Below are 14,419 nucleotides of genomic sequence, written 5' to 3'. Positions count from 1 at the left end.
ATAGATTTCGCTCCAAATGACATCTTGTCATTTGGGGCGAAATCACTTCTAAATACAAGTTTCTTGATTTTCGTGCCCTATTCTATTCTATACACTGTAAGACTCGATACAAGACGTGGTCGACAGATGGATGCACCAACAGTAATGTGGCATTGCATCTTCAAAATGGACATAATTTTTCAGAAGAAGTTGTGAAAAGTCATATGGCATTGCTGGTTAATGCGTTGGAATCTTACGAAGGTTTGATTGCTGGAAGAATTGGCAATCCGATGCTAACAAAGGAAGATTACGACCAGATTGATGCAGAAGAATTGGAGCTTATGGATATAAAATGGGCTTTAGCTAGTGTTCTGAGAAGAGCTGAAAAGTTCAAAATGATTACAGGAAGAAATGATTTTTTGGATGCTCATCTTTCAGCTTTAGGTTTTGATATATCTAAAGTTACTTGTTTTAAATGCAAGGAGAAAGGTCACTTCAAAAGAGAGTGCAAAAACCAGGAGTCTAGTGGAGCAAAGAATCCTTTTAGAAAAGATGATTACTATCGAAAGGCTATATATCAACAAATCACCAATCAACCACATCAACAAAAGGATTCACAAACTGCACATGGAAAAATGATCGAAAATGCAAATAAGAAAGCTTATTATGGCATTATTGATCAAGATGATGAGAAAGTGGCTCCAGGTTTTAGCTGGGACAAGTACATTTCAGCTGATACCAATCTTAAAGCTTTCATTGCTCAAATTGTTCAAAAGCCAGAGTTGATGAAAGTATGGATAGCAGTGCTATCTGATGAAGAGAAAAGTCAAGATGGAGGATCTGCTTCTTCAGAAAACAGTTCAACAGAAAGCAGTGATGATGATGAAGAAATTCAACAGATAAATATTGGAAAAATCATTTATCTTCTGACAGATTTGAATTATATTTTGCAGATAAATTGAAGAAACTTAAAGAGAGAAAAGCTGCAAAAGAAATGAAAGAAGTCAAGGTGATTGAGAAGATAGTTGAAGTGGAAAAGATAGTGGAAGTAGAGAAGATTGTGGAGGTTGAAAAGATTGTTGAAGTTACTAAACCTTGTCTTACTTGTTTGGAATCTTGCAAACAATGTGAAGATAAAGATGAAAGGTTTATTGAGCTTGAAAAGTTGAAAGAAAAGTTGCTGTTTGATATCAAGAATTTGAAAGAGTCATATGATGTATTAAACAAAACCGTAAATAGTCTCCAGAAAACTAATTCTGAAAGAGAAAATGCTTTGAAAATGATGAATGCAACAATGATGTCGAAGCAGAACGAGATAAATTTTTATATTGAAGAATGTGCGAAATGGAAGCAAGAGTTGGAAGGTGAAAAAGCTGAAAATGAAAGAATTAGACGTTTATTGAGAAGTTATACAAGTTCTGATTACTTAATTGACAGAATTTATCCAACTGTTGCAGGTTTTGAAGTGTTTGGAGACAAAGGTCGAAGACAAAGGATACTGGTAAGAAACAGAGTGTCTGTTATAATACGTGTCCGCCTCCAATTTGGGAAGGGTACTCGCCTAGAAAACCGAATGAGGAACAAGTAAAAAAGGCAGTCAATGTATTACCAGACAACATTGACGTCACGTTCTGTAGGATCGTTTGATGACCCGAATGAGTCGTTCAGAGGTGTTTTCGTCAAGTACAGGTGCGGAAAATAAGTAAATGACGTAGGAATAGCTAGTATATCACTTTAAACTCCTTTTCTATTGATTTGACGATGAGTACAACCTATTTTCGACCCGGCAGTACCTCGGTACGAAAATCAGGAACTGTTACAAATGAGATCGCTCTAAGGGTATATATACTAATCTGGAACCGCTTATTGGACAAGCCCAATAAGCGGTCCATATATATGACACATAAGCGGTCCAACATGCTTGACACATAAGCGGTTCAACATGTTGACTAATGAGCGGCCCAACTACCTACTTGTTCCTATGAGCGATCCATAACCCTAAAACTTATACAATCTCACTATTTCTCGTATATTGTGCCCAGATCTAACACTTAAGACTATTGACTCGATACAAGACGTAATCAGCAGATGTAGTGCACCAACAGACTCCCCCTCAGATGTTGATGGAGTCGACTATCGAGTCACACCATGCTGTATCTTCACATCTTCAGTCTTGATCAGTCTTCGAGCTTTTCTCTCTCTTTCTACAGACTCCCCCTCTCGATTTACTGGTATTCAAATCTTCAGTAACATCTTCAGGATCGTTGTTTGATCTACACAGGCCTTCGGAATCAAATAACCTAGCTTTAAAAACACTTTAATTCTCTTGATCAGATCTCTTGATTCCTGCACAATCTTAACCCAGAAATAAATTTTCTAGATTCATCACATATCAAAAACTTGTGCACCAACACATGATTCTCTCTCACCAATCTATGATGAACCACTTGAAGAAGTTTAGATTTAACGAAAACATTTAGATTTACACAAACACTCCTCCTCAAATACTGCTCATCATGTTTAGCACTCGGAATTTTGAAAATCAGTTTTCCAATATCAGTTGTCGAAAATCTTTTTGATTTTCAAAATATATGTTAAAACATACACAAAATCTTTTTGGATTTTCTGAGAGACATTTGTTGACAACACATGCAGAAATAAACAATTTACAAACAATATTTTTGTGAGTTCGTGCAAGAGGATCATATCAGTTTATGAGACAAATCAACAACACCGTTAAGCTTGATTTCATTTTAGGCTTTAAACAATTTACCTAGATTGTCAGTATGTTTGTCCTCTTAAATTCTCAACACAAATTTCAATCGATTCGAGATACGATATTAATGTTTTAGAGACTTAAACTTAATTGTGTATCACTCCACTTGAATCTACTCCTGTATCCAGATCCCAAATATTCAGTCTTACAGGTGAGTATACCACAGATGATATCTGTAAAGGGTAGATGCGAAACCGTGAGAGCTCAGGTCAGAACTTTCCGTTCAGCAGAGAGATGACGGCTCGACTTTTGGTGGGTCCCCTTTAGGAGGATCTTTTTGCATTTCAACAGCAGCGACTATCAATTTTATTGTTTCATCAGCATGCTGAGGCGAGGCTTATGTTTCAAAGCTTTAGCAGAAAGTATTATCCGGGGACTAGGTCAGTACTTCCATACAGAAGAAGTCCCGGGATAATACCCCAGATATCACTGAGTATAAAGACCTAGTATCTCAGAATATGGAACTTTCAAACAAGATTTCGGGGGTTACCCATATATCCAAGAATAGTTACCCACGAATCAAGCAAGTTTGATTTAGGTTTATATCTCGTTTCAATTTACTAAATGTGCGAAAAATCTACTGACACATCCGCCAGTAAGATTGTTTAACACTTTTTATCATTACATTTCTTTAGCGTGCCGTGATAGTCCGCTGATGTACTATCATTTCCTCTTTTTCGCAACAAAACTCATTTTTGAATTTTATCATGTTTTGGCTTTTTCAAATTTTCAAATGTTTTTGGATTTCTGAAATTTCCCTACTCCCCTAAAATGCAAACACATTTTAAAGAAAATTTGAAAACTTCCAAATATATGACCTACTAGAAATATACAAAGCAACAACAAACTGTACAGAAACTTGACAACTGACACTGAATCACATCAAATCGCCATTCACTAGGCATAAACAATCTGAACTCCCCCTATCACAAATTCATTTTCTCATTTAGATTTCAAAACACTTAAGTTTTGTTTTAATCGAAATGATTTTTCCGGAAAAATGAATTTGTTTTGATAACAACCATTTGTAGGTCTATCAATTTAAAAAAAAACGGGGATGTGGTTCATCATTTTGTCTATCTTTTGTCATGAATAGTAAATCAAGTACAAATTAATGTCCCTGATTTACCCTTTGCCTTTAAGAACCTTCTGTACCACTTGTAAATGCACTTCAAAGAATACACTTCAAAGTATCTAAGCATCTCAAAAATTTAAACCACAAATACCACTTGTGGGATCAAGATTACCACTTGTAGATACAATGATTTACCACTTGTAGAAATGTGACCTCTACATTATCATTTTTCAACCAAAAATGCCGATTCCTGCTTCACACTAACCATCCTGGAAGCTCCGGCATAGTCCTTTCAACCTGTAAACACAAACATTCAGCATTAAACACAAACATTCAAACTTCTCAAATACTAGAAAGATGCCGATTCATGATCCACGATATAAACTTGGGATCTCCGGCGTAGTCCTTTGACTATTCTGGGAAGCAAACTTCCCTCCAAGTCTTTCTCAGACTTGAGGGACTTTCAACTCTTCAGCTGTAGGGTTGTATGTCGCCTTTTTAGTTGCGTAAAAATCTTTTACCCCTTTAGCTTTTCCACTCAACATTTTTCTCAAAATATCTTCTTAACATTCCCATTGAATGTTTTCTCGACATCAAATTCCGTTTCATCATCATAAAAATTGATTTGAACATTTCAATTTTTTCAATTTCCTTTATAACCTCCTCAAACTTCAATGATGGAAGAACATCATCATTTTCTGAACTTTTCTCCATAACTTGTGCCTCTTCTGGCTTTTGTGGAACCAGATTCATCGCCGACTTTCACTTCACCTTTCTTCCGAACCCACACTTGGTTGTCATTCCCTTGTCTTTTGTAAAATGTTGTCTTTTCTTTTTCTTTGAGCATTCTCCAATTCATTTTTCGAATTCTTAAAAATTTGGATTTCTCCGGCTTTTTCTTCAACTTTGTCTTTCATCTTTTGAGAAGCTCCCTGTTTTGCTTTGAATCTTTCGAACAATCTGATGCAATGTGACCAGCTTCATTGCCATTTCAAACAGGTTTTGAGCATTCTCGGATGAAATACTCCAGTTCCATTCTTTCTCTTTTCAGCAAGAAACTCTTTGTTAGTTTGTCTCCAAAATGGTTTTCTGCTGTTCATCTTCCGACTTCCACCTGTCACAAATTCAGATTTCTTTTAGAATTTTTCATATTTTTTATCATCTTCTGTGGAATAAAGCCTAAACCTTTTCTTTTGTAGGCTACGATTTGGTTAGGTTTCTTTGGAAAACCAGGGACCAGAATTGTAACCCTTTTTCTTGTTTAGACGTTGTTGAACTCTGGAAGTATACTTTTTAGGTTTTTCAAAATTTTTTAAAACTTTTAGCTCAGGGATATTAACCTCTATTAGTTTAAAAGTTTTGTTGATTAGATCCGTTTTAACACTTAAAATTGGAAACTCTTTGTTGTAATATAATTTGTCAGAACCATTCAAAGTATAAACAACTTCGAATGCTTCATCATTCAAATCAGCTTTTATACCAAAAACTCTTTACTATAAGACTGTTTAACCGACGAATTTTGACTGTTGACTGACGACTTTGACCCTCCAGACTCAGATTTTGACTCTGTCTCCTCATCAGTATCCAACACCTGATCGACCACCTTTTTTGATTAGAACAGACTCATGATCAGTATCGGACGAGGTAAACGTCACATCAATATTTTCTGGTAAAAAGTCAGTTGTGTCGGTTTTAAGCTGTATATTGACTGCTTTTGCAAGTTGTTCCTCATTTGGTTTCCTAGGTGAATACCCATCCCAAATTGGAGGCGGACACTTGTTATAGCTAACAGTCGGTTTCTTACCACAATCTTCTTTCTTCCGTCTTCTCAGCTTGAAAAGCTTCCATACCTGCAACAGTTGGGTAAAACACGATCAATAACATAATCAGAGGTAGAATAGCTCAACAATAACCTCCTAATCCTCTCATTTTTCAATCTTTTCTTTCTCCAACTCTTGCTTCCATTTGGCACTTTCTTCAATGTAGAAAATTTATAGCTTTTTGCTTCGACATTAAAGTTGCATTCATCATTGTCAGCGCCTGTTCTCTTTCTGTGTTTGTCTTTTGGAGGCCAGTTACTGTTTTGTTCAACACGTCGTACGATTCCTTCACATAATTGACATTGAACAATAACCTGCTCTTTCTGTTTCTCGTACTCAGCTTATGATGTCATCTTTTGCTGCACACTCTTTGCAAGCTTCTAGACATTCTCACAGGGCTTGATGACTTCAACAATTTTTTCAACTTTCGACTGTTTTCACAACTTCTACCACTCTCTCGACTTCGATCACCTTTTCCACTTCAATCACCTTTTCTTCTTTCACAGTTTCTGTAATCTTTTCAGCAACACTTCAACATTCTGAAATTCACCTTCAGATTCAGATTGTTGATCTTTTTCAGCTCGTTCCTCTGCCAGTTTCTCCATTTTTTCTGCAAATAGAAATGAAAACTATTAGGAGACAATTGAGATTTTGCAATATTTATATGTTTCTCTTCCTCATCATCACTGCTGCTTAGATCAGGTGATTGATCAAAATGTACAGACTTATTAGAAGCACCATCTGATACATCAGAATCCGATGGTGTTTTGTCAAATACAACATCTTGTTCTTGAACAATTTCATCTTGTACAATTTCATCTGAACTATTTGAAACATCTCCAGAGTGTTCTGAAAGTCCATCAGTACTATCTGAACTTTCATCAGATGATACAAATTTTTCATCTCCACTTGATACATTCTCTCCAATAGATCTCATCCAAGTAGCAAACAAATTTGGCTCTCGGACGATCTTTGCAATGAAAGCTTTAAAACCTCCTTTTCATCTAACGAACGATATCCCAACTGAAACCTCTGGTAGGTTTCTCATCATCTTGATCTATAAACTCGTTCTGCTGTGGCTTCAGATGATATGTAGTCACTCCAGCTGAAATCTACCAAACATGCTCTCTTGGGATCTTCAATTTTTCTTCCGTGAGCTGTCTGAAGGTTCCTGGGATTGACCAACTTGTTAATAGATAGCTTTGCGATAGTAATCATCTTTCCAAATGGATTCTGGTGCTCCGCTAGCTTCTTTTCCTTTGCACTCCCGCTTTGAAATGGCCCTTTCCCTGCATCGAAAACAAGTAACTTTAGATTTATCAAAACCTAAAGTAGAAACATGTGCATCAAGAAAGTCATTTCTCCCGGTAATGGTTTTGGAATTTCTCAGCCCGACGAAGAACACTAGCAAGACACCATTTGATTATCCATAAGTTCCCATTTCCTCGGCGTCTATTTGGTCGTAATCCTCTTTGGTGAGCATAGGATTTTCAATCCGACCAGCAACAAGACCTTCATAAGATAACAGAACTGAACCCAGAAGTGCCATGTGGTCTTTAGCAGTGTCTTTCAGAAAAACTTTGACCTTCTGGGAAGATTTGAGAGCTATGTTGCACTGAATTATGTATCCATTTTCGGTTTTCGTACTCTGAGACTGGAAAGCTTGTGTAGTCTCTTTGGATTCACATGTGGAAACGATTAAAACCCGCTGCTGTTCTGTTTAAACCCTTGATCAGCTTCTCAGATGATCACCAGCACTGAAAGCGGTTTGAATTTTCGGATTCTTTCAGCTTCAGAAACTGGAATACTTACCTTTATAGTACATTTTAACATCTTGTTGACCACTAGGATTATTCATCCTCGCGATCTTTTGCTGGTTCAAGATCCTGACTCTCAATTTTCAATTAAACTGACCAATTGTAAGTTTCTCATAACACACCGGTTTTTTCAGTATATCAAATACGTTCCCCACTCTTTCTGAGGTAACGCGTCAGCCAATTTATCAACCCATTCCTCCGACCTTTTTCAACTCCCAACATCGATAACGAACGCACTAAGTGGCAGTATCTCTCAATTAGCTTTTTAGTATCCTCTCCCGGCAAACTGCTAAACAATCAAATTCCTTTTTAAGCAATGCCTTCTTGCTTTTGATCATACTTTCACTACCCTCGAATTTCACTTTAAGAGCATCCCAAATTGACTTTGCAGTTTTGTCGTGTTGTAGCAAATGAATATATCTTCTTTAATCGCCTGCTGTAACAAACTGATCATCATTTTCTCTGCTCTGTACATTGCACGTTCTTGTTCTGAGAATTCAGATATTGTTTAATGACTTGCAATTCTGTTCGAGGCAATGTGTACTTTTCCAATATGCATTCCCACGATCTGAGATGATTTGCCTGAACCCAGTTTTCAAAACGATCTTTCCACCCGTAGTATTCTTCAATACTCATCAGATTTCGGGGGTTTCCATGGGTGGTGTCCCCGTCTCATTTTCAAGATTCATGGCTGAGCAATCGCGGCTGGACGTTAGTCGACTGTAGCAAAGGCGATTGTTTAAAACTCAGAACTTCATGAGATCTTTAGCACCAATATTCAATACAACTGACAGAAAACGCGTTCAAATAATGTCTATTAAAAGCGAATCCAGTTCAATGGAATTTTGAGCGATCCAAACACCTTTTTCAACCACGAGCCGATCCAAGAGTGTTGTCCTCGAGCCGGCTTCAAGCAGTTTGTTGTTCGACTGTCACACCCGACCACGTAAAACAACAAAACGTGCGGAAACGTCGGGGAGTGTTGTAACAGAATCATTGTTTCACAACCATGGAATAAATAGTTTCGTTTTATTGAATTATTGAACTAAATGTTTTGATACAAATTAGATAAATACAACTATTATCCTCCAAGTTTTAAAGTCGCTAAGGCCTTGTCCCATTCCTATGTGAGAATACACCAATATCATCATCAAATGCCATCAACTAATGTACCTGAAACACATGTGAAAATAGGTACGTCAGCATAAAAATGCCGGCGAGTACATAGGTTTTGTATGAGTTTCAGATTCATGGCTCGTTTTACATATTGCAATACTTATTTAAAAACCTTGTTTTGAAAAGTATAGTATTGCGACACAATAACCAACTCAAATCAAATTGGTTATATTTCATAAAAAAAATCTCGTAGCCATGATTCTTAACCCCAAAACATTTGTTTAATTAAATCCAGATTTGTAAATCGTTTATGGAATAAAACTCGAATAGTATAATATATTGTTGGAAAACCTTGTATTACAACTTTGTTTTGTTTTACCATTGCCCAAGTGATCTAGATAACGCAACGATATATAATGTATTAAAAGCACTTATATATAGGAAGTACCAGCGGCGTATCCACCATGCTTTTAACACATTATACCCGCCCCGTTACCTAATCACTTCCCTAACCCAACGGTTCAAACAGATTCAAACAGTTCGTGTCAATCAACGGTTACAAACGGTTCACATAGTCAAATAGTCACATACGGTTCATATAGTCAAATGGTTACAAACGGTTCACATAATCCAACGGATCATCTAGTCAACGGTTACAAACGGTTCACATAATCAACGGTTACTAACGGTTCACATAGTCAAATGGTTACCAACGGTTCATATGATCAAATGGTTACAACGGTTCAAATGATCATATGGTTACAACGGTTCAAAATGTAAAACAATGTGTCCATATGCTGGATGAGCATATGCGACAAAATGTAGTATATGGAAATCAATGTGCTAGCATGTTACGTGAACATACATAGCAAAACATAATGAAATCGTGTACTAATAATGTACTATTGAACATAGTAAGTATATGATATAAAAACATGGGAAACATGAAAGTATCAAGTAGGCACATGTGTTCCACCCCAAAACAGTTTTGAAAACAGTAAAAGAGGGGACTATGTACTCACCTGAGGGTGCTTAGAAGTCTTGAACAACAACCAAGCAAAGCTAGAGTGATTAGGGAATCAAACGGCACCCTATATAGGTAACTATGTAAATAACCGGACCTAAATCGGGAGATAGGATAGAATGAGGTTCTATAAATCAAATGAGTAATTGAACTCATATGGTATGATTTAATAGACCCTACATTCTGATTGAAAGGCCTACCTAAGTGCTTTTGACCCGTTTCGACACGTTATGGTAACATAAGCTACTATAAGGCGTCGTTAGCGTAAAACTATGTTCGGATGGTTAACTATGTGCTATGCCAAGTCTTACATGCCCAATTATCCCTAAACATGTTACTAAATCAGATTACTTGTCAAAAATATGTTCACATAGGCAAAATACGGATTTTAGCTTCAAAAGGGCATTTTGGTCATTTCCTATGGGCATACAAGCTAACAAGCAAATGACTAACCAATCCTATGTGATCATAAGGTATAACCTCAGTGGTTATTCCCTATGCAACTATGATCACTAACTAAGCTTGGTCGGATCCTAAAGATCGACCAAACGGGTCGGGTTCGAAGGCTAAGCGGTGGTTTAGACCGCTTACCTCACGACCCTAAACAAGCACAAACTAATAGTGTCGTGTTAGACATGTCAAAACATGTCTAACCTACTGATTTGGTATCAAAACAAAGTGTTTTGATACCCTAAAGTAGTTCCGAGGCAAAATGCGTGCTAAAACGCATTTTGACCGAAACTTTGACTCGACACTACAACTAGATAACGTGGTAATCAGCGGTTATAATCGCGAAGGATTATAACTATCGTGATTACAATCACGTTTCAAAGTTCAATTGAACTTTGACTTGACCAATTGATGGTCAAAACCGAAAGTCAAACTGTTGGCCAAACTGTTTGACTTTCTGCACTACATAAGGAAAAAGCAAGAAAAAGAATGAAAGAAGCTCACTTAAGGTCCTTGCTATCTTTTCTACAAGAAGACAAAGTCCCAAATGCTTGAGAGAGAGCTCCAAAGCAGATGTGAAGAGAAGAATGAGAAGAATGAGCAAGGAATGAATGAAATGGATGGGCTATTTATACTTGTGGTGATGCTCTAGGATCATCACAAGTGGTTTGTTTAGCCATTAAGGAATAAATCTCATCCATACAAGTGTTAGGAGCAGGTGCAAAGCCTTGGAGAACACTTAAACTTGCTCAACACACCAAGAATTTACCAAAACAGCCCCTGAATTTGCAAACAGATGCTGAAACACACTTTCTGCCCAGATGAGGCGCTCGCGTAGCGCTAGGGCATAGGCCTTAGGGCTCGCGCTACGCTAGCATGTATCAGGTTCAGCAAAGTTTCAAAATTGACAGAAATGGTCCCTGCACGTGTTTAAAGCCTTTTTCGATGCGTTTAAACCCCGTTAACCTCATTTCAAGGCTCTAAAATGAAGTTAAAGCATAGGGGACTCAAAACATGCTCAAAAATATCTCGGATGTCGGTTCGTTTGGTCGTACGGTCACGTTGTTCGGTTATTTACGACGAAACTCGAACGGACGCGGAAACGATCCAAATTAAGCGACGAATGGAATTTTTTGCATGGCGATCACTAAAACAAAAATATTTTAGTGTGTACAAAAATTTTGGATGTCCAGATGTGTCCAGAACGTAAGATATGCGCGAAAATGCAAACTTACGCCGTTTATGACACTTTTAGTCCCTGTAAGATCATATAAGCATGTTTTCACACACCGAACCTATCAAAGCTTATTTCTAAGCCATATTTAGGTTATATATGGTATGTTTAACTTATGATCAAGTTCCGGACTGTTCGACACCATACGAATCGGTATAGTTTCGCAGTTTGACACAAATAGTCCCTGCGATCGAATAAACTTGATTTCGGCATACCAAACCATCCAAAACTTATTTCTAAGTTATGTAAAGGTTATTTAAGGTATGTTAAGCCTATGTCACTATTCCGGAGTGTTTGTTGCATTAAACTGGTTATATTTACGCATCAGATCGTGTATAACCTTCCAGAAAGCGACTTAAAGCCCGAAATCGAACAAGAATTGATATGTGCAAATGATACACATATTTTCACAATTCCCAAGTATGAAATACAAAATTTCATTGGTTTGGCATTTGTTTGACGGTCACAGTGACACAGGTGTCACAGTCTCCCCTACTTTTAGGAAATTTCGTCCCGAAATTTATTCGTAGGAGTCTGTCTGTGACTTTGTGTCAAATAACCCCTAGAGATATGCAAAGCATAATCCTATCATTTCCTTAACGGACATTCTTCAGAAACGAAAATGAACAGACGGAGTCATTTTCAACAGATGTTTCCTCAGAAACGGAAATGAAAAGGATAATCAGACGGATATTTATTTCCTTCAACGGATATTCTTCAGAAGCGAAAATGAATGGATGATCCATTTTCAACAGATGCTTCCTCAGATTCAGAAATGAAAAGGATATTCAAACGGATATTCATTTCCTTCAACGGATATTCTTCAGAAGCGAAAATGAATGGATGATCCATTTTCCTCAACGGATTCTTCATCAGAACAGAAATGAAAAGGATATTCAAACGGATATTCATTTCCTTCAACGGATATTCTTCAGAAGCGAAAATGAATGGATGATCCATTTTCCTCAACGGATTCTTCATCAGAACGGAAATGAAGGATTATTCAAACGGATATTCATTTCCATCAACGGATATTCTTCAGAAGCGAAAATGAATGGTTGATCCATTTTTCTTCAACGGATTCTTCATCAGAACGGAAATGAAGGATTAAACAAACGGATATTCATTTCCATCAACGGATATTCTTCAGAAGCGAAAATGAATGGTTGATCCATTTTCTTCAACGGATTCTTCATCAGAACGGAAATGAAGGATTAAACAAACGGATATTCATTTCCATCAACGGATATTCTTTCAGAAGTGAAAAATGAGTAGCTAGTTCATTTTTCTTCAACGGGTGCTTCATCAGAATTGGAAATGAACAAGGTTCACTAAGGCACATGACAAAACTCGCTGTGGTTTCTGTGCACTAAATTCCATAATTATGTAGGCCTCCATAATTACGTAATTCCTTGCACAGTCTGCACAGTTCATTTCATAATGTGTAGGGGAAGAAAAATCAAACTGTGATGAGTGTGGCTAGACTACCATAGGGTCCTTTTAATTAGATCAACAAAAGATCTCTTTAATTAGACCACTCAAGGAGTCTTTTCAGCTATATCATCACATGATATTCCTAACCAGAATTTTGGATCAATCTGTTTAACTAGACCACTCAAGGGGTCTAATTATGGAATAGTACTTCATAACCCAAGGGACTCAACTCCAACGTAGAAGTCCATTAAGGATTTAAGATAGTACCTTTGGATATCCTACTATGAATCCCTTATACGAAGATATGGAAGATTCTACGAGGATTTGGATAACAAAATTGGATCACAAAAACATAAAAGGGAGAACATAAGCATATAATCACATAATTGTTTAATTTGGCCTTTAAATTGTTATCTTTGAACGCGGATACTTAAAGCATACCAGGAATCCAATCCGTGGATTTCATTTGGCACTTTAATCATTTTCAAGAATCTATCTATGAAGATAGGAAAATCTTAATAGGAATTCGGCTTTGTCCTTATTGAATTGTAATGTACGTATTGAATCATACAAAGAATTCAATTAAGGGCTCCGATGAACGATACCCATCCACAAGGATCTAATTATGAGGATAGAAAGATCCTACATGGATTTTGGAATTTGTGTAACGAGAGGTGTTCCGACACCTTGCACTAGGCGTGCTTACGTCGATACACAAGGTAGAAAGTTCATGAGGTTGAGGCACTAGATATGCCAAGGCGACATATGAAGCAGAATTTGAAGGTTGAGTAGCAGCAGGATTGGTAACAACTTTGCTTTGGATCGCAAAGCGGCAGATGTTAACCAAATGTCCCCATCGTCCACCGTGGGTACATTTGAAACAGGGTATTTGATTTGGGTGATGACGGTGGCATTGATTGCACCAAGGAGCAGTTCCCTTATACGGCTTCATCCCTGAGGCGAGTCATGGTGATAGCTAAAACAACGGTCCTCTGGAGTACGACGCCTACTTACTGGGTAGTTGCAGCACCTGGTTCGGACATTTGGGTGTTGTTGCGATGAAGAGGCATCTTGAAGACAATGGAAGGCATAGGAGGAAACAAGCAAAAGATAGCCAAAAGAGAATGACAACACATGAAGATTGTGACCATTTGTTTGTTACCAAAGGCAAACAAATGAGACAGTGACTAATCAAAGTAAGCGGGGTCAATATAATGTATCGCGAAGACATGCTCGCCTATAAGTGGACACTCACCCCAAGAGTTCCCAGGTAAGAGTGACTGGTCCGATACTGCGGATTTGTACGAACACTCTAGCCTTAGACAGAAGACCCAGGGTACAGGCATCCACTCTTCCAGTTTGCACGTGTTCACATTATTTAGACCCAAACTTTGACGAGTTTGAAAACTCAAGAGGCACTAAGCCAAATATGAGTCAAACTGGAAGGGTTCAAAACCTTATAATAAATCATCCTAGAACAGATGATTAGTTTTCAAGGCAGATCAATTTATGTTCTTATTGTGGTTGTCACTTAAGGATAAGTGACGGTATTGTTTTATGACTAAACGCAAGTAAACTCGCGTTAGGGTCCTAGGAAGGTTATAGTCTAGGTCAAAGCATTACTAATAACCTAATTCCCTATAACCATTGGCTCTGATACCAACTTTTCTGTCACACCCCGACCACGTAAAACA

The sequence above is a fragment of the Helianthus annuus genome, chromosome 17, assembly GCF_002127325.2.
Source record: "Helianthus annuus cultivar XRQ/B chromosome 17, HanXRQr2.0-SUNRISE, whole genome shotgun sequence".
Lineage (NCBI taxonomy): Eukaryota > Viridiplantae > Streptophyta > Magnoliopsida > Asterales > Asteraceae > Helianthus > Helianthus annuus.
Note: the sequence above shows the minus strand (reverse complement) of the source record.